General features: G+C 39.0%; 1 protein-coding gene across 1 annotated transcript in view; it reads right to left on the bottom strand.

Moving 5' to 3' along the window:
* Window positions 1-15,770: 15,770 nt before the first annotated feature.
* The window catches only part of LOC140694819 (uncharacterized), a 34,929-nt gene continuing 29,013 nt past the window's right edge, over window positions 15,771-21,686 (bottom strand). Inside the window, exons 9-12 of the mRNA XM_072957872.1 lie at window positions 21,058-21,181; window positions 16,426-16,485; window positions 16,170-16,327; window positions 15,771-15,891 (exon numbers count right to left, since the gene is read on the bottom strand). The gene's annotated coding sequence lies outside the window, so the exon portion shown is untranslated. The remainder of the gene's footprint in view (window positions 15,892-16,169; window positions 16,328-16,425; window positions 16,486-21,057; window positions 21,182-21,686) is intronic.

Below are 21,686 nucleotides of genomic sequence, written 5' to 3'. Positions count from 1 at the left end.
AAACTCACTCTGAAAATAACTAACCAGGCCTGATAAAAACAATTTTGGCATTCTGAACTTATAAAAACAAAATCCCCTTTAGGGGTAACTTGGATTTCTCTTCCTGTGTCCTTGAAATGTAAATGTTTTATCTTTCTCTGGGTGTTTTAAGTGTGTGTATGTATGTATATGTATGTTTAGTTTATTTTTTAAAGGAAACCTTGGACTCCACCATACAAAAGTTTCAAGTATTGTGTACATATGGTGGCCACGCAAATAAATTGGGATTCTAAGCAATTCTTTGATTGTACCAATTTTCAGATATTTTGCCATCTTAAACTTTGCTGCATCAGCCTGGACCACAAAGGCTTTTAGCTTTTGGAGAGTAAACCTTTGAATTTTATTTAGGCAACACCCCGACTCTCATGTGGAAGGGCCTCTTCATCTTATTGGTTTAAAATCACTATATATATATTATATTTGTATATAAATTGACGGCCATATGATGGATTTTTTAATTTGGAAAAACTTTTTAATTGGTGAAAGTTTAAAGAGATCTCATTATAAACAGTTGTTTTATGGTTTCTATTAAAATCAAGTTTAAATGTAGAAAAATATATCTAATGGTTAACCTAAGAACTTAGTTAAAAAAATAAAACTGGTTTGAAAAGCTACGTTTGTGTTTTCCTTTCTGATAAATGTTTCTAGATATGCTAATAAAAACTTAGAATAATTAATGTTAATTAGGTTGAATAACTGGAAAAATGATTGTAAAAATGTCGAAAAAAAAAATAAGTGGCTTATCCCAAAAGGATAAATATTTTTATATGGTTATTTTGAATCAAATAAATAAAATGGACATTTTTGGATTTACATACAGGGTTTTGATACTACACAACGTAAAGTTAAAAAAAAAAGGGCCAAAGAGTTCACCTACTCCCCCCCAAGATTAAAGTTCAAACAAGCCCATTTTACTTACCACAGTTTGAAATATATGTATATATAGACTGAAATACTTGATCAATAATTGGGATAACAGACCAATTAATGAAATTAAAAACTGAGAAGTGCCTAAGCTCTTTGGCTGAATCTTGGGCATCCTAGAGACTTCTATAAAATTATATACAATGCACACACACACAAAAAAAGGTTTCTGGCACTCCTTCTAGAAATAAGAATTATTGATTAAACTTAATAAATATAAATTTAAAGGTATAAGATTTAATAAAATTGAGATAAAAGTTTGTGAAATTGGTATATTTAAGTGGTCTTTATACAAAACTTTTGCTTGTGTTGTGGGATACATATGTTTAAGAGGAAAAACACTTCCCCTTCTTGGTATTATAAGGCTAGGCACATATCTGTCCCTCTGAAGATATTAATTGAACAAATTAAAATAAACCAATATAGTTACATAAGCCGTCCAATATAATGTAAAACTAAAAACTAATTTGAGTGGCTAATAAAAAAATACAGGTTTACCCTGGGTTTAACTTATAACACAAGGAAAAGAGATCTTACTAAATGCCTTATGCAAGTTTTGGAAGACATATTTAAGTAAGCCTTAAAGTTTTAAAACATGGAATTCTTTGTTTACAGCTCTTCTCACTGATACAAAAATGCCATTTAAGGAGATAAAATACGGCCTGGGTGAGAGAGCAGTTCTCTGGGGACCTGGAAGACAGTGTCTTTGTCTTGCACATCAGAAATATAAATACAACAAACAGTGACCTAGGACTGAGTCTAATTAGCTCAACGAAATAAACCTTAAGGCCAAGAAATTTTTGGCATATTAGAACTCAGAACTCTGAAGGGTCCTTCAGACATTGTGAAGAAATTTTAACTGTCTGTTTCATAAATAGTAAGCCTTAATGATTTGAGCAAGCAAATTCAGCTTACTCCAACTATTATTATACCTATCTTATAAGTAAGTTTTAAAGTGAAGCTATGAGATCTCTAGCTTTTTTCTGATTATAAGCCTGTGTACACATTATAGAAGTGAGATATTTCTACTGCTAAAGAAAAAAAATTCAAAGTCATAGAGCTCTGCTTAATTGACGTAAAAATATAAGAGCTTAAACATTAAGTATTTTTAAAATAACAACTGAACAAATTGACTTTCAGCGTCATGTGAAATGGAAAATATTCAATATTAAGATAATATTTGATATTGTTTAGTTTAAGTATGTTCTAATTAATATAGACATCTTTAAAGTCATCAATATTATGTATAATACCTTTACTGTACCTAGGTTTAATGAAAGTCAAATAAGATCCTGTTATATCTGTTGCAGATTTGTCAAAAAAAAATAAAAGTAATGTGCTGTGGTAAAATTTTAATTAAATTAAATGCAAATGAGATGAGAGCTTTGGGTAAATATTTAAAATATATTTTTAAAATGTATGTTTAAGATAATCTCTAAGTGTTTGGTATCTTTAAATTCTAGTGTTGTGCTAAATTAAGTTAAATGACAAGATTTTATTAAATAGCTATGCCATTTTCAGATAAAATAACATTGAAATACGAATTACTTAACATTTAACTTCCTCTTACAGTGAAACTAAAGGTATATAGAAATATTAATAAATGGTTGGTGCCACACTGAAATAGTCTCTATTAGTAAGGGAATGATCTCAGTATCCTAGGAAAGTAATATAAATGCGTAAAGGAAGATATAAGAATGGAATTATATTTTGTTAATGAAAAATAGTGACTTTCTCCTGAACCTGGTTACTTCTGAATAGAAGAAAAATAAGGGACACACTAATATAAGTATAGAAAGCTGTGGAAGGCTTGTGGAAAAGGAACCCTGAGGGAAGAGTTTTGTACATGGTCAGAATTGGCTAAGTTTAGAAACAAATTGGGCAACATAAATGAATCTTAGAAGTAAGCTGGTACAAGATTAGAATTGTTTTTCTCTCTGTTAAGAGGAAAAAATTTTCTTAAAATGTTAATCCTCCTTCAGTAACAGATTGTAAAACTTCTTATACCACTTAGCTGATCTGTTCTGCCTTTACTTTTGACGTATTTTCTTGTTAATGAATTAGTACTACTTTAGAGTGATCTATATGTTTATCTGATCAAGTGTTCTGAAATCTTTCAAAAAGCTCCCCAAATATAAAATTCTAATTAATTAAATAAAAATTAATTTAATTAATTAAAATTCTTTTAATCTCCAGTTAAGTTTGGGATGCTACAGAAGGCCCCTGAAACATCCCAAAGAGAGATTTTTAACTATAAAGTTTCATTTGGCATTTTAAATAACATGGAATTGTCAAATGAATCATAAAACTTCTAAGGTTATATTGAATGAGACAATATTATTAATATAGATATTGTAGAAATTATATGGACTCCCTAAAATTCTGGTATATCTGAAATGTTACCAGTGATAATTATGGGTATAGTGAACAGATTTCTTTATTGATTATAGTGTAACGGTGTTTAACCATGCTTTTAAATCTTTTGTCATTTATAGACAGTTAATTGTTTTCTTCTGATGGTTTTGCAAAATGCTTTCTCTTTAAGGAGATTTACTGATTCCTAATAAATTTCACACTATAGCACTGAACTAAACTGGGTAAGACATTTTAAAGTTCTAATGAAAACTCTCATTAAAAGAATTAGTTACAAGGGACTGATTAACCTGCTGAATATGGTTATAATTTTTGATATTGTTTGAAATACTACTGGCTTTTAACCTGTTTCCCAGACGTAAAGAATCTCTTCTCCTTAAGCTAGTTATGGTTCACAGCAATTTGATAAATTATACCTATGTAATCACACTTGGAACACTTATCTTTTCTCTCTATCTGATCCCTCAAGAGACTAAAAACACTTAGGTTCCCAGTGGCTCTATCAAACAAATTAGGGAGATCATCTCCTAACAGATATAAGAGTATAAAGATATTTTAAGGATTTTAAAGAGAAAAGAATTTACCTAAATCTGTAAGGCAGAAACCCATGAAAAGCCTTGACGTGTCTTTCTTGGCCTTAGCAAACCTTAACATTCTACCCTGAGACTCCGTATTAAAACTTCCAACACAGCCAATTTAAAAAAGCCTATATGATCAAATAATCAGACTTAACTTGTAAAAAATTAATCTTGATTTGGCTATATTTGAGAAAACTGAGGGTAACTTAAGAGAGAAAATAAATTATATTTTAGTGGATATTAAATTCTAGTTTTGTTAATTTAGGTCCATATTTACTAAGACACTTCCCAGATTATTCCTTGCTGTTATGTCACATTACTGTACGGTTTAATTGAATTATGAAAAAGATACTCTAGGTTTGTTTCTGAAGCTCAGAAATCTATCCTTGGGTAAAGTTCCAATGCCCCATGACCTGCAGCCAGGGGATTATACATACTGCAACAGGCATGACTTAAAGAACTGTCTCCAACCTGAATGGAAGGACCCTTTTTCAGGTACTCTTTACCAGACCATACACACCAAAGCTGAAGGAAACGGAGTCTCGGATTCATTTCCTATCTGAAACATCCCCTGCAGTGCACTGGCCTATCGAGTGCTGCTCACCTTAAAACAATGCCCAAATGGAGAAAAAGCTACCAGACCAGGATGAGAAGAAGACGACATCTGAGCTAGACAGCTGACCCAAGACACCGGACCAGGACTGTATACCAATTACTTTGATAATTTCTCCAACCTTTGATTATGAACTACTCCACTTGTTAAGTTTATGATAAATTACCTATGTCTAGTACTTCTGTGTTACCTTGGTGGGTTTCCCTACTCCAAGGCTCTAACTAGATAGCCCTCAGAAACGTTATTCTAAAAAGAATTTATAGTTCTGTTTAGGCCACTGTTGATCTTACAAGGTGGGAGATTTCAACTGGCCAATTAATACCTGCTCTGACCCTGACCATAAATATGAACTTTCTCATAGGATCAAACTCAGAAACACAAGCAAAATTTTAACCCAAAAATACAACTTCTCGACTATTAAATTCTTACTCGTGACTTTATTAACGTTACTAGCTGTATTACTTATATCCTGTCTATTTTATAAAATTGTTGTCTGTTACATTTCCCAATGTGTAACTAGGCCCACAAGATTGATGATGGCTAAACATCTTGAAGAAACAGATAAAATTTATAACCCTGAATAAAATAAATATAATAGTGTGATTCTATTTATGGGAATTAGCAAAGATGGGTAAACACTTTCTGTATCATAATAGACTAGTAAGACAGGTGATCCAGAGAACTTTTAGTATCAACAGGGCCTGACAAAAAAAAACTTACACCTTGAATGGCAACTTAGAAGATTCTTCACCTGAACTAGGAATGAGCCATCCTAGCACTGTGGGACAAAATTGGTCATGAAATTTCTCTCAAAATATTGGTCAAATTTAGGACCAAGTGGGAGCACTGTGAATGAAAATACTACAATGTGCATGAAAATACTGCAACCATGACAGTAAACAAAGAATGCTGAATCCGAGTCATCAGCGGCTGCTGCCAACCCCCAGCGAGTACATGCCTACAGCCCGGCCTCTCAGCCACTCACAGTGGTGCCCTCTGAGCAGACTCAGAGTAAGAAAGGACAGGATACTGGCCCTAGATAGCCAGGGGCTTGCCAAAGGAATGAATTCAATGACTCAAATGTTTGCTTCTCACCATACATAGAAAAGCAGTAAATACTTGAACTTGAGATATCTGGTTTTCTTTAGATAACAAGCAATATTTTATTGTTCCAATTACCTGGTCTTTGTTGTAAGCTTCTATATATCCTAGCTCCTCCCCTACCTCTTGGGAGCAGTCCCTCAGAGTGATCTGAGAGGCTGTCATCCCGGCTCGAGTCCTCCAGCCAAATAAAACAAAGCCCTTAACATATAGGCTGAACGTTTATTTCAATGACGTTCCAGAATAGACACAACTCATCAATTCTGTAATGGAACACACTGAATCAGGAACCAAAGCGTGTTTTAGTCCAGAAAATCTCCGGGTTCCTATTTCTTCCTGTCATTATACAATCCCTCTAGAACTCATTAATTTGCTGTCTGCTCCTCTGGCAACAAAACTCGTAGAAGACTCAACTCAGCAGAGCACCCTGCAGGGGAGAACACCCCGCAGAAGCACTGCAGGCTGCCTGCCCTCCTGCACGCTCTGCTGACCCTTGGTGTCCTCCGTGGAGACCAGGCCAACAGAGCTGTTCCTAACAGCTACAAATTCGCACACGTTAAATAAATCATTTTATTTTATATGATATTTTACGTATATACACATCTCTGAAAACAACTTTGCAGAAGCTCAAATCTTCAACATCAATCCCCAAAGGCAAATCCGGTCCCCAAGGGGAAACAAGACTTAAGACGACGCTAAGGCCTCCAATGTCCTCTCAAGGACCGTCAACCAAACTGCCTGCAGGTCTGCAGCTGCAGGCTGTTACATGTCTGCTTTTAAAGCAACCCCTTCCTTCCCTCGGGTATTACAGTGTCCCTCTATGCCCTCCCGTCTCAGGGTAAAAGCAGCCGTTGCAGAACCTTGCAGGGAAGCACTGACAGGAGTCGACAAAGAGGATCAGAGCTAAGCTAATACTTCTGATGACACGACCTTGTCACTGTGTCACTTTACAGATGAAGATATATATAGAGAGAGGTGGGGTGATATTGCTTAAAGTCACACAGCTAATAAGTGGCAAAGTCTATAACTCTGCTCTTCCCTTCGGCGTGACGCCCCAGCTGGGACGCCCACAGGGTTGTCTCATGCCTGCCTGAACAATCCTCTCCTGTCACTCATAACCCACCACAGGGTCTGACCCTAGCCTGCCTTTTCAGCATCTATTCCCTCCAGTCTCTCAGGAACAAGGCCGTTTGGGCCACTGTATGACTTCCGGCTCCCGGAAACATCAGTGCTCATGCTGGTCTTGCCTGTGCATCCGGCCCGCTGCTCAGAGGCTCTTCCTCCCCTGCAGGAGGACGTTTCCAGTCTCTGCAGGAACACCTCCTCAGGGGAGCCCTCTTCTCGCTCTCAGCACGGCAGGGCCACATCCCGAGCTGCCCCATTAGGACAGTGTGCGCCCAGGTCTGTTAATCAGACCAGCAGCATCAGAGCTAGGGATTATGCCCGGGCTACCCTGCAAAACTACTGCCCGCCACACAGCCCCCAGCCAGCAGGTCACCTGGAAGTCACAGCAAGTGCCCCACCCAATCCAGAAGCCTCTTCATTTGCCAGCATCGCTGATGACTGGTTTCCAAACTTTGGTCAGTTTCGCACAAAACAGCACCTTCAACTGTGAAGCAGAGGGTTTCGCTTCTGCTCCCCATCCTTACTGGTAATGTCAAGGAAAACAAAGAGGCCTTTTCTCAACACTTCTATAATGACACCCTCCCACCCACAATACTCATATGCTCAAGAGCTTTGGATCCACGTGATTTTCTTTCCCTTATGATAAGCGGCTCAAAACACTGCGGGATTCCTTCTATTTAGAGGGTATTTGTACTCAGTTTATCGGCTTTAATCTGTTTTTGTCTCTCTTCAATATCCCTAGCAGTTGCCACCTCTTACTCCCTTCAGCAGCCTCCCTCCCAACATCTACTCTAGGAAATCAGCTGTGATGAGGGGCCCTGGGGCAGTCACAGACGATGCAACTAAGGCAAAGAGAGGGTCCATAATTTGCCCGAGAAGATCAGCTTCAACCCCCAACAATGTGTGTCACGTCCCTGTGTTTAACTCTTATGCTAAGCAAGATAACTTTTTGTAGATTATGGTTATAAACAGATGAGGTATAAAAATACATACAAGGACACACATCTACTCTAAGATGCTCACTAACTCCACTATTTTGTTTCTACTTATTTCTATTAAAAAATATTAAGAACCTCTGCAGTCAGTATAGCAAAATGTTACTGGGCTTTAAATCCAGAATATAGAGGTGTTAAATGTGTCATTACTCATACTTATTTGTATGTTCACAATACAAAATTATTTGAAAGTCCCTCTCACCTCCCCCTACTCACTACTGGCTCTCACCTGAGCTCCCAGACCACACATCTAACAACCTTTCACTTTACCCACAGCTGAACTCATCAGTTTTCCGCAGAACTCCCTCTGCAGCTTTCCCTCCTCAGAGCACAGAAGGACCATCATTTACCTCATTAATCCACCCAGAAACCTGGGCCTTACTCCATCCTGCATTCACAGCCAGCCTTCATCCTTTCCTTTTTACCATCTAAACATGCCTTCAATATGTTCGCTTTTAAACACTGACCGTCCCACCGCTCAAGTGGAAGCCACCAACACTGCCCACCTGGACTCACGAGTCTCCTAAGTGGCCCCACAGCCGCTCTCCCCTACTTGAGACAAATGGGACTGTGCCACTCCCGCGCTTTTTGGACTCTTTTCAGACCCACTCTTCTTAGAAGAAACTCCAAGTTCTTCACCAGGTGAAAGTCTTTGCCATGAAATTGTCACCTCAGGGAGGGCAGGACCCGCCCTCTCCCCTCGGCCCCGCCCTCTGGCAGAGCATCAGCTTGGGAGGACCTGCTGAGCTACACCAACCTGTATTCTAAACCTGGTCTGAGTTCTTAGCAAACTGCTTCACTTATCCATACAATTCCAAGGTAAATTAGAAAGATTTTAGATGTTGAGCTAGACTATTGATTTTGGGATTTTGCACTAGCAACCTGCAAGGACATGTTCTAAAGATTCTGTCTTCTTAAAACCACACCCAGGTTAAAGGAGTATTTGTGGAATGTCTTCGAAGGAAAAGGGACTGTACTTTTACAGGCTTTATGTTTTATAACATGAACAACCCGGACAGGGTCACAAATGGAACCGCCTCACAAGTGACAGAAGACAGGTGAGAGGCACAAAGCAACAGGTTGCAAAGATGGTAAGAGTAAACATGATTCTCCAACCCCCCCAAAAAATTTTTGAAACAACCAAAAATTCTGAATTTTAAAAGTAAAAGAGTATCATATAGAGAAATGAAATAAATAATGCTCTTCATCAGGGTTTCAAGATCTCACTCCAGAGTTTTTAGCAGGCCATACTGAATCCTAGCACAGAAAAATCAAATGGACTTGTAGTGAGAAAGTTCCAGGAAAACTGCAGTAATTCCTCCACTTGTGTAAGGACATACACTCACCTGCTGAAGGTGAATGTAAACCGCATTCTGGATAAATTCGAAAGCTTCCAGGCTCCGCTTCTGGATGCCAAGGACATGGACAGCTTGGAAGCATGCTTCTAACTCAGTCATCGGCATTTTTACACTGCAGGGGAAACGGAGGCACCCAGTCAAGAGCAGAGATGTTCCTGTCGTGTCTCACAGGCCGTGCCTCGGGGATTCAGTGCCCTGCAGCAGCCCGGCCCCAGGCAAGGACCAGCAGCGTTTTCCACCCAAGCAGGAGGGGCACTGTGCTTGAGAAAGCCCATCTCCGATGGGGGCAAGAGGGGCTGGTGGGGTTCAGTGAACCTATAAATGCCCACAGAAATATGCCTGCATTCATTCAAGTGATGCAAACAACTGTAGCAGGCTATTTAACAAAATTTCAATTGTCAGTGGAAATTTTGCCATTCCTTTCCGCTTGTCCCCTGCACTCTGAGACAGGCTTAGGCTCTCTTACACCTGCAGCTCTGTGCAATAGTTGTGAAGTCATTTTACTTTACAGATACCACGGTTCTGCCCAGGGTGATATCCAGCCCAGAGAGGTGGCCCAGGCCAATTTAAAGCTATGTGGCTTGCGTGCAGGGACAATTACAGGAGCTGGTTCCGGAGCCAGGCCCCTCCCCACCTCTGCTCCCCTCTCTCCCGAGGCCCCGCTGCCAAGCACTCAGGCTCCGTGATCTTAAGTCCTACTCTTCTACTCTACTCCAAACCCTTTTCCTTTTCTTTTTTTTCCCTAATTATTCCCAGCTGGAGTGATTTTTCAATCTCAATATCTGAAAAAATTCCTGCAGCCGAAAAAGAGGTCTCCAGAGGTCAATGCCCATATGCTGGTTCCTGAAGAGAGCCCCTGGCTACGGAGACCCTCACCAACACTCACGGGGCATCAGAGATGTTGCAGGGTCGGCCACCCCCTACAAGAGTTTGCTGTCACCCCAATGCCTGCACAGCATCCCTGCTCACAAAATATAGTTGGTACACTTATCGGTTATTAAGAAGCAAAAATACAAAATTGCTCGTATTTCTTACTAATATTATCTATGAAGCTGGAAACGGAATTGTAATAAAATGTAACAGTTTTTACCCTATGTTAAATCTGTTCCTTTGAGTTTAAACCTGTGCCCTGTTTCCTAGGCTCAGACTTGGTAGCTCTGCACCATTTGAAAAAGAAAGTTGCCTTTAGCCTGAAATCTGCAGGAAAGCCTATTCTCCTGGCCCTGATCTTTAAAAATGTTAGCTCATCTGCACTTCTGTAGAGATGGCAAGTTGCATAATAGAGAATAGCCTTTGTTTTTTTGGAGGTTTTACAGGGGTACCATGATTTGATCCACATGGACAGCTGCAAGAACAGCGGATTCAAAGGACAAACAATTCATAAAGCAAGAAGTATGCAACAACCAACCACAACCCCCCCCCCTTTTTAGTATAAAAGGAGACTGAATTCTTACTTGGGGAAGATAGTTCTCCAGGACATCAGTCTGCCGTCTTCTGGGTCTGCCAGCATTGCAAGTGAAGTCACTATTCCTTGCTCCAACACCTCATCTCCCAGTTTATTGGCCTGTCATGCGGCGAGCAGAACGAGTTTGGACTCGGTAACAAAATGACTGCATTGGAGGTAGTATGTCTCCAATGTTTCCTCGTTTCCAATATGTAACATGCACATCATTTATGATCTAGTGCAAATAATTCATCAAAGACAACCACAAAAAGAAACTATACTCACCTAGCTATCAACACTGAAGTCACAACCTGTCAATTTTATATGATGTTGAACAACACAATGGAAAAACCTAACATAGGGAGTTGATTCCACGGAAATAAAATTATTTCTACTCCTTCAATACTTTTTCTTTTCTTTTCTATTTTATTTTGTTTTGCTTATTGAAAGGAAAATAAAAGTCAAGTCATTTTATTTCACGTATTTTTGTTATAGTTACATTCTTTAAATACTACAAAGAGATTTAAACTGCAAAAAAAATTGTTCATATATTAGTATAAAGATATATACACAATCAATGGGGATTAGGAAAGGAATGGACATTTACTAAAAATCCACTGCAATCTTGTCTTTTACAAGCATATCCTGGAATATAAGCTGTATGATCCAGGGGGCCCCATCCCCATTCTCACTGTTGAGTCCCTTAGCAATCAACTACTAAGGCACCAGCATAGAACCATGTGATCAGTATTTTAGGAATAAATTAGGGAATTAGCACATTCAATTCTAAAACAAAAACCCTAAAATAAATACTGAACTTATTTACAGATAAAGAAAATTGGAACCAAAAAAGTAGTTATTTCCCCAAGGTCACAAAGCTAATAACTGGTAAAGACAAGATTTGAACTCATCTGCCTGATTCTAAAAACTAAGGTGGAAATCCCATTCGACTGGGGAGGGTCCAGCAGCGGAGCCTATCACCCTATCTTTGTTCAGATCTAGCCTTAGACAGCCTGAGACAGCACCCCATTCCTATGGAACTTGAGGGCAAATGATAACAATAAGGATTTTATATCCAGTAGTTTGTTAGGTCTCATTTATATAAAGTGTCAGCAGGTCAGCAGAAAAACTCTGGAAAATATGAGTGGGTCCAGAGCTTTCTGCTGATTAGTAACTCAGTCTCTCAGGACATAGTGACCTTCCCATGAGAGGCCTCATGGACATAAACTAAAGGCAGCTGAGCAATGAAAACTAACAAGAACCTGGAACTCAAGCAAGAAGGTTCCCTGCCATCCCCCACCCAGTTGCCTCTTCACCCGCATGGACACGATGGCAGGAGACCCAGATTCTTGTCCAAGTTACATCATCAAGGATTCTCATCCATAATAATGTATGACTCTATGCCGCCTTATGTCCATTAAAACTCAAATATGATAACACCAATATCTCAGCAGAATATCTATGTCTCCACTTCCTGTCTTCTAATAGGAGAATATTTTTATGGACAAAAAGCAGAAATCCAATTTAAAAAACCATGCACGAAGCCAGGTGAAATTCTGCTTAAGAGACTGCTCTCACGCTGAGTAAATGAAAACTCAGAAAAAGTGGCCCTTCTCCCTCAGTAAATGGGAGGTAGCCTGATGTGTGTGTGTGTGTGTGTGCACGTGTGTGTGTGTGTAAATCAAATACAATGAATTCTGGGATGTGTACAGTTTTTTTAAGTCACTGTCATTTCATGGGAATGAGCCAACATTTAAATAATTTGAATCTAGTGTTCTGAGAGAGTCTCGGGCTCTTGGTGGAGGAGGTGAAAGGGGAGAGTGAAGGAGGAAAGAGGTACATGAAGCAAAGAAGTAAGAATACTGCCAGGGAAAGGCAAGACGTTAGTTTTGTTCTTCCTTGCACCACATACAAATTAGGGACTCGCTTTCTGCTGATGACTTATCGAGCACTGAGTTGCAGGAGAAGAGGGGACAGCTCATTGCTCACTGAGCTTGTGACTGTACGTGGCATCTTATAGACACAAATCATTTACCCTGATCAAACACTCTAGCAGCAGGCTGTAATTCTTCTGTTTTGAGAGACAACAAAGCAGGAGTTCAAACAGGATGCATAACTTGACAAAAGTCAGAGGTCCAGTAAACTAAAGAGGATTAATTCAAACTCAGATCTGAATGCAGAGTCTGATCTTCCCACTCCCAGGACTGGAAAATCCTTAACACAGGCTCCCCAGCTCCCCTGCATTGTTCCTGGCACCAAGCATTTGCCATGGCAATGGTCACCATTTCTCACAGACACAGCGCTCTGTGCAGCAAATGACCTTGATCAGACCTTGATCATCTACCTGCCACGCCCACCAGGCTTCACCATACAGGCAGGAAAGCTGGCTTTCAAGTGCATACAAAGCCATTCCTTGTCTAACCTGGGCTCTTCTGTGGTTTCTCCAGCCTAAAGGCAGCCATGAAACTGCTCACAGTTTGTACATGAGCCACACTACCTCTCTCCATCTGTCTCCCCACCTATACTACTTAGCTATGAACATTTTGAGAATCTTCGACACAAATTTTTAAAAACAAAAAAGAAAGGATTCTGGAACAACTACTTAATACTTACAATTTTAAATGACAAATTACAAAGTGAGTATTTACAAACCGAATCTTCCTTTCTAAATTTCAGTTTTAAGCATTTAAAAATATAATAGCAAAAAATTTTCACTTACAAAATTGACAAAAAGATAAACAATAATCTGGAATAAGTTAAAAAATAATGCCCATGTTCTAAATGGAGAAACTTCAGGGCTGTACTGAGGGGTAAAGTAAGAGGTGAGAATGTAGAGACATCAACAAATTGCATGGAGGAAAGCAGTTTTGTAAAGATGTAAGTTCTCATCAGAATAATTCAAAACTTACTGAAAACTCCCATGACAACTCCAATCTGATTTTTTTTAACTTGAACAAAATATTTTGGAATTCTTCAGGAATAATAAAATCATAATACTAGACAAGAAAATTTGGGATGGAAGAAAAGAATGAAAAAAAATTCAGACTGCCAATTATTAAATAAATTTTAACAATATGTAAGTTATGGTGCTGGAGTAAGAAAGGCAGATTGACAGAAGGGAACCATGAGCTCAAAAAGAGACTCTAGTGTACATAAGTATTTTGTAAAGGTGGGATTTCAAATCAAAGAGAAAAGTATGACTTCAGTAATTGTCCTCAGACAATCAGACAATCACCTAGAAAGAATAAATACTATTCCTCTCATAAGGACCACAAGATAATTTACAGACAGTGATGTAAATATAAAAAAGTACTAATAACAGCAAATACAACACTTTGTTCTTATTAACTCAACTTACCCTTACATTAACAAGTACTATTATCATCTCCATCTTAGAGATTAAAAAAAACCTACAGAGGAGATTTATTCCAGTATAAGAAATTATTTTTAAGAATAATTTCAAAGATAAAACACATAAGGAATACATTTATTATCATAAGAATATTTTGAGACACTACCAAAATTAAAATCCTCCTAAACAAAATGAAAGGCAAGAAATGACAAGAAAAAGCTCTGTGATACATGTTGTTGAAGACAAGAAGTTAATGTTCATAACATACAAAGAGCTGTCACAAACCAACAAGAAGCTCCCCCACTTAAATGTGTGCAAAGGATAAAAGGAATCATTCATTTTAAAAAAGTCAAATGGCTAATGAGTGAAAAATGCTCAATACCTCACTGGTCATCAAATGCAAACTAAAACAATGAAAAAGCACTTTTGCTCATCATATTGGCAAATATTTTTAAAAGATATTCTATCTAGTGTCCATCTGTGGGAGAAGAAACCATGAGCGACATTTTCAGAGGACGACATGTCAATGGATATGTAAACTCTGAAAAACGTACGTACACACTGACTCAACACCACTTCTACGAATCGTTTCCTCTAGGAAAAAACAAATTTAGTCCAAAAAGATGTACCCATCAGGGCATTTACACAGCACTGTTTACAATGGTGGGAAGAAAAACTGAAGTGAAATCATATCCAGCAATAGAGAATTGGTTACATAAGTAATTGTGCATCTTTTCATTCCCCTATGGAAGGAATTTCTAGAGTTACTTGAATGGAGTCTGTGATGAATGTAAATGTCACATCCAGGGACTAAATTTCCAGAAGCCTTAACTAAAGGAATAGTCATAAAAGATCACAGGAATGTCTGTACAAGAAGGATGCCAGTCAAATATCCTTTCTGACAGTGGAAAATGGAGAAAATTTAACTGTCCACCATCAAGACAATGATGCGGTAAATCACGACGAGCTGCGAGCAATGAGGGAGCCAGCGTTTCGCCGTGGTCCAGGGCCTTGTCCACAGCATTCTCTCACCAAAGGTGTGCGTGGGAAAGAGACCACACCCGCAAATCAGGAGACCCCTCCACTCTATCTGAAAGGACCGGGTGAGTCTGGAGTGGGAGGACGTCTATGATATACACCTGAGTGATTAAAGCGAGCTGCAGAAAAACATATAGTATGGTCTCATTTTTATATAAAGCATATATACACACACGTATACATGGAATTCTCATATGTGTGTATATATGTATGTCATAGGCATAAAGGTCATGAAACATATATATCAAATTTTCAACAGTTTTTACTCTTCGGAAATAAGGGGAAGGGAGGTAGGGCCTTCCTCTACCACCACAGTTCTCTTTTCAGTATTTCAGTTAAGTATACTTGGAATTTAAAAGTTTATTTAAGTCCGAAGTAAAATGGACAATGCCTCCACAAGACAGAATGCTATACTGGTCATCAAAAATCATGCCAGAGGAGATAGAATATTGTAGAAAAACATATAAAAAGCCGAATGGAAAATGGAGGTGTCCACACAGTAAACAGTCACAGAGTGCTCTCTGTTTTTTTATGACAGAGGTGATCCACACTGATGAAAATATACGTTAACGTGTTAATTATTATCTTTGAATAGCGGGACAAGGATAGCCTCTTTTGCCCCCTTTTTCAGAGTTATTATTTTAAATGCACATTCTTTTTCATCTGAAAAAAAGCATTTTTAGGTGTGTAGTACTATGCATTGGAGAATAATACAAGAATACTTAGAGAAACAAGTAACTAGGAGACAAAGCAGCAGCATCACACAATGTAGGACGGGCGATCCTGATTAACACCACGCAGTTACATAAGGACCCACAAAGTGAGAGCACCTGCTGTAACAGGGCGTGGCCCCCTTCTATTTGTCAGCAGTGTCTTCAGGGCTGAGGCAGTTCTGAGCACGGCCAGTGTCAGTGCTGGTGTCTTGATTGATGCTACTGGGGGTGAGGGCACCTGCAAGCCGAGAGGAAGAACAGAAATCATCCTCAGCCTTTTCTGTCTTGTTTCTTTGTTACTTTAAAAGAGAGCCATATATAAGATAAACCGTGTATCTCCCCAAATGAAATTTCAGTAATGAAACCGTTTTTAAAGACTTCACAGCTTATATTCTGCCTATAACTGTCTTTTCAACAAAGATCATATTTATTAAATGTTAATTAACTCAGTTAATTAACTCCCTGTTGAAACATTCTAGTAAAGAACATGAAATGCAGTATGTAAAAGAACCACACCTGCAGTGACTAGCTCAGCTGTCTTGACGGCAGTGCAGTCAGCCCCCACCATCCCGTGGCCCTGAGCTCCTGATGCTGGTAAGAGATTACGCTGCCGCCTCAGATGGAGAGAAACGGTGAAAGCATTTCTTGAACCCTACAGCACTGACAAAACATAACTGACAAATCCCAGGCCCCTTTGAGGCTCTCATTTTCTGTTTCTGGCCAACCCCCATCAATGAGCAGAACCACCCAATCCCCGAGCCATGGGACTCACGTGGGAAGCAGTTTTGGAGAAATTTCCAGGTATAGAATGTAACCAACTATACATAGAACTCTGAAAAAAGAAAAGATGCCATACTCTGATTTTGGAAGACACTCAAAATATTCTCCTAAGCCTTAGTAGCTGGAAAGGCTGGGCTTCTCCTAAGTCACTTATTTATTTCACAGCCAGTAAGCATCTCCCTCAAATCCTGCTTCCCTGTGTCTGCTGGGAGCTTGAAGCACACTGCTGCTGTCGATCTTATAAGTCACATGGCAGAGGCATGTGTCTCACGCCTGCAACCCTCACACAGGCTCGCCTCCTAGCCTCACTGTCTGAACTGGGCCCCATTTTCTCACCTGTTTATTTGGTATCTGTTCTTCTGTAAGCTACCTGAAATGCGTTTTGGAACATGTCAGAAGAAGCAGTGGGTTGAGAAATGGACAGATTGAGAGGTGAGAGATGGGCAGACAGAGAGAGAGACTCCAAGAAAAGGGGAACAAATAAAATTTCCTATGTAAAACCCTCTTCTAATCAGGGAAGGAAACCACCACGGAAAAGTGTGAAGAGGCAGGTAGCTTAGGACTGTTTCCTGGATTCCATGAAAAGTAACACCAAGAGATGAGAGGGTAGAACTTTAATAGTAAAAGAAAAAAAGCACGCATGCTTGAAAAATATATCTACAATATGTACTTTCTAAAGAATAGACTGAAATCAGCAGGACCCAATAACACTATACTTGGGTATTTACAGAAGTGAGAATCCCATCTCCAAACCACAAGGCATCCCTTCAGAGCACTGACAGTCTACATGGGGCGGTCATAAAGCCATCACCGCAAAAGCTATGCTACCCTGCACTTACGAGGAATGAGCAGCTGTGCTCAGGCTGCCCACGCGCGTCATTTACACCCCACAGCACCTCTACGGGGGGGACGCCTAGCGAGCCCCGTCTCTGCAGGACAGAAAACCAGTTCTGGAGAGGCTAAGCCGACTTACCAGTTCTCCATCTCACAGGACTGGTCTCTCCAGAGCAGGACACGAACTCAGACCCACGATTGTAACCATGGTACTACAGTGCTTTGTGTGCTGTTTGTGTGTATAATACATTTGTTTCTATCATGAAAGGTTATTTAATAAATGATCGGTTGTCTTGTCTATCTCATTAGCTCACAATCAATCTTTATACTGTTGAATTGTACTCTTTTCCCCTGAAGAAAGGAACGGAAACAGCGGGGGTCAGAAAGAGGTGGGGCTCCATTCTTTATCTGGGATCTCATCTCATTGAAGTCCCCAAACAGGGAAAAGGAGCAAATGTTCTCTTTATCTTTTAAAGAGAGGGCTCCAGTGATGGTGACTTATTCAATTACAAAATCAAGGCTGGGGAAAGGGCACATGCAGCAACTAGAGCAGTATCAGCTGTAGGAAGGTCAAAAGTGCTCATGGGAGGGCTCAGGGGGCAGCCTCATTTAATTTCAATCAATAAAACAATAACAAACTCTAAAAATACTGGCCTACAATGGATTAGCTCTTTCTTGACATCTAGCAAGTTTCCACAGCCCACATGTAACATTATCGGGAACCAGTGAAAGGAAGAGTCCACAGACAAGGAAAATCAATGCCACAGGCAGGCTGAAACCCAGGCTGGAGTTTAGGAAGAGAAAGGGCATAGTTAAGAACTGGGGAAAGGCTGGGGAAAAAAATCATCACAAGGACTCTCAAGCATCATCCAACAATCATATAATCATTCATTCAAGAGAGAGTTACTGAGGTCGTATTCTGTGCAAGATTGTACAGCGGGTGAAGCAAGAGTGCAGCGTCCATGGTGGCAGCAAGTTGCGGGGCTCAAATACACTTCTGATCCCAGTACCTTGCACACTTGTCCTCAATATAAAAGCAAAGATAATTAAAGTAAAATAATACTCTGTAAACTCAAAGCATTGTTGAAAAAAAAAGTTAAAGAAGACCTAAATACCAGGACAGACACTCCACACACATTCCCCTATCAAAAGAAAGTGCTCTTGGAATGGCAGTGCTCCCCAGAGCGATCCGTATATTCAACGTGGTCTCGATCACAATCCCAGCGGGCTCCTCTGCAGAAACTGACTATCTGCTGCTACAATTCATATGGGAATTCGAGGATCTCAGTAACCTATACGTACTTGAAAAAGAAAAATTTGAGAGGACTTATAATTCTTAATTTCAAACCTTACAACTGTATCTCCAGGTGAGATTAGAGGCCATTGTGAAGTTATTACTGTGTTAATCCTTATTTACTAAATTCTCTACAATGAATATTACTGTTACAATAAGAAAAATAAAAAGTAAGTTATCCTTTAAAACATGCACACCGATTCATTCATTGGGAAAAAATTATTCTATCAATTAAGAGATAAATATCTATTGAAAAAGGACAACTTAAAAACAAGAGTGCATTTGCATTTTTCATAAATTGAAAACTGAAAAGCACAAAGACGTCAAGTTTCTAGGGAGACCAATGCAACATATTAATAGTTATTTTCAGAAATTCTAATTTAACAATAAAAACTCTGGAAAGGGAAAATCGTGACTGAGAGCCAACTGCAAACACATGGAGAGCAAAGGCCTAGAAATCACAGTTCCTTTAACTCTGCTCCTAACACAATAGGAGAGGAAATTCCTCACTGAGGGGACAGTGGAATCCCATGCATAAGACAGGATACACAGTACAAACTGCACTAGAATTGGGGGTGAATTTTTTAGAAGAATTCTAAAGTTACAAAATTGCTGAAAAACTATTAAAACACTGACAGAAAGATTAAAACACACAGTCATATATATTATATAGAAACATATGTAGTCTGCTCCCATGTTGCATTTAAATACAAATATATTTGTTCATTTATGGGCACTTATGACTTTATCCCTGGTAGAATATTTCAACTAAAACAAATAATCAATATAACACTCCTTTGTCAAATCTACTTGATAAGTTACTCTGCTATGTAAACATAATGTGTCTAAGATAGATCTAAAATTAGTGAAAAAGAGCTTTGTATGGCTTCTTGAACTATTCTCAAAATTCAAAGCTTAATTTTAAAACAGATCTGAACAGTAATTCTATATTACCTTTTCCATCGTGAAATGAACAACACAGTCTGTTGTCAAAATTCTGTCCTTACAATGATTCACGAGCACCGTATCCTCACAAAACTGCTGGACAGCAAGGCACTATCCAGACACTGTGACCCAACAAATGAAACACAATGAAGACAGTGACCCTATTTTGGAGGGCTTATAGTCTGTGTCAACACCAGGGTTTTATTTGATTGGTTTGATTGGTTGGCAAAATAAAATCAATCAAGTACTTTCTTCTTTGAGCATTCTATAAGTCATGACTCTGCTGTTAGTGTCATGAGCAGGAAAGACTTAAGCATGACTTGATTAGATCAACTAGCAACAATCATCACTGGAGAGTGAGTAATAAAGAAGTTAACTGATAGCAATGCTTCTCCCTACATGAGACCTAAAATAAATCGACACTGATATCCGAAAAGAAAATGAGAATTTGAGGTCCCCAATAAGAAAAAAATCTAACAAGAAATCAAAAAAGTAAAGATTTTTTCATTAACGTTTCCTGGAAAGATTGGAGCATGGTGGTGTTGAGCTCAGATGCTAGGGAAAAACATGAGGGTCTGAATTCCCACAGCACTGGGTAGCTTTGACACTAATATGTCAGTCAAATTCTCTGCACCTCAGTCTCCGATGCATAGACTGGGGACAACAACCGCACCCATCTCCTAGAACGGTCCTAAGAATTAAGTTATTTTATATATACAAGTTTTAATAAAATACATCAGATATTAAATATTACCCCAAAAGCACAAGGAAAAATGAAAACAGAGATAAATTGGAGTTCATTAAACTTTAAAACTTTGCTTCAAAAAACACCATCCAGAAAGTGAAAAAACAACACTCAGGAGAAAATTTTTTCAAATCATTTATCTGATAAGGAATTTGTGTATCAAAAAAAAAAAATTCCACAGCTCAACAATAAAAAGGCAACTCAATTAAAAAATGAAAAAAGAATCTGAAAAGATATTTTTCAAGGAAAATATACAAATGGCCAATAAGCACAATGAAACGGTGTTCAATAACATTAGCTCTAAAGGAAATCAAGTCAAAACAACTAGGAGAAACCACTTCACATTCACTACAATAGGTTAAAATCAAAAAAAGTTTAACAAGCACTAATGAGGACACAGAGGAAGCGGAGCCCGCAGCCATTGCTGGTGAGGATGTAACACAGCGTGACCACTTTGGAAAACATCCTGGCACGTCCTCAGAGAGTTGAACATTTGGCTTCTGAATGATCCAGCAATTCTACTTCCTGGGCACACAAGTAAGAGAACTGAAAACAAATGTTAACATAAAAACTCCTACAGGAATATTCACCATTACTTTTCGCCATTAATTTTCAGAGCCAAAAAACAGAAACAACCCAAATGTCTATCACGTGATGAATGGGTAAATAAAGGGGCCCAGCCATACAGTGAAATATTATTCAGCAATAGCAAAGCATAGAGTACTGACCCAGGCCACAACGTGGACAAACATTGAAAACGTTACTCAGTGTGAAAGAAGTCAGTCAAAATAGACGGTTCCACTTACATGAAGTGACTCGATTTGCATGAAATGTTCAGCACAGGCAAATCCACAGAGACAGAAGAGTGGCTCCCTGGGGCTTGGGGAGGATGGGGAAGTTGATAATGTCTGCTTATGCGTACTGGGTTTCCTGTTGGGGGGAAGAAAATATTCTAAGATTGACTGGGATGCACATTTCTGGGCATAGAGTAAAATCCGCTGTACATTTTAATGGGTGATTTGTATTAAAACTGTTAAGAACAAAAGCACCTCGGATTAGTACCTTCCATAGTAAATGCAAATTGCTAACATTTATTACAGGAAGAAGAAACTGCCCTCAGCATGAAAGCAGGAGATCAGCAAATATTAGTTAACCGAAATTGGACAAGAGCATTTCACTTGAAACTGTTGCTGAGTGTACAAGAAATATTCAGACATGACAAGGAAAATCAGTTTGACATCACGAAGAAGCATTCTGCTTCAAATGCAAATCAAGGATTCGGCAAGCCCAGCTGCTACAAATGACCAGAGAAGAAACCTGGTTCTTAAAACAAGCACCAGAGCCAACAAGGAAATGGTGGTGAGGAAAGCAGGCGGCCTAAAATCTGGAACAGTGTGCTACAAATAATTTCTCCACTGAAAATTCAAAAATAAAA

The sequence above is a fragment of the Vicugna pacos genome, unplaced genomic scaffold, assembly GCF_048564905.1.
Source record: "Vicugna pacos unplaced genomic scaffold, VicPac4 scaffold_104, whole genome shotgun sequence".
Classification (NCBI taxonomy): domain Eukaryota; kingdom Metazoa; phylum Chordata; class Mammalia; order Artiodactyla; family Camelidae; genus Vicugna; species Vicugna pacos.
This window is presented reverse-complemented; position numbering and strand designations above follow the sequence as displayed.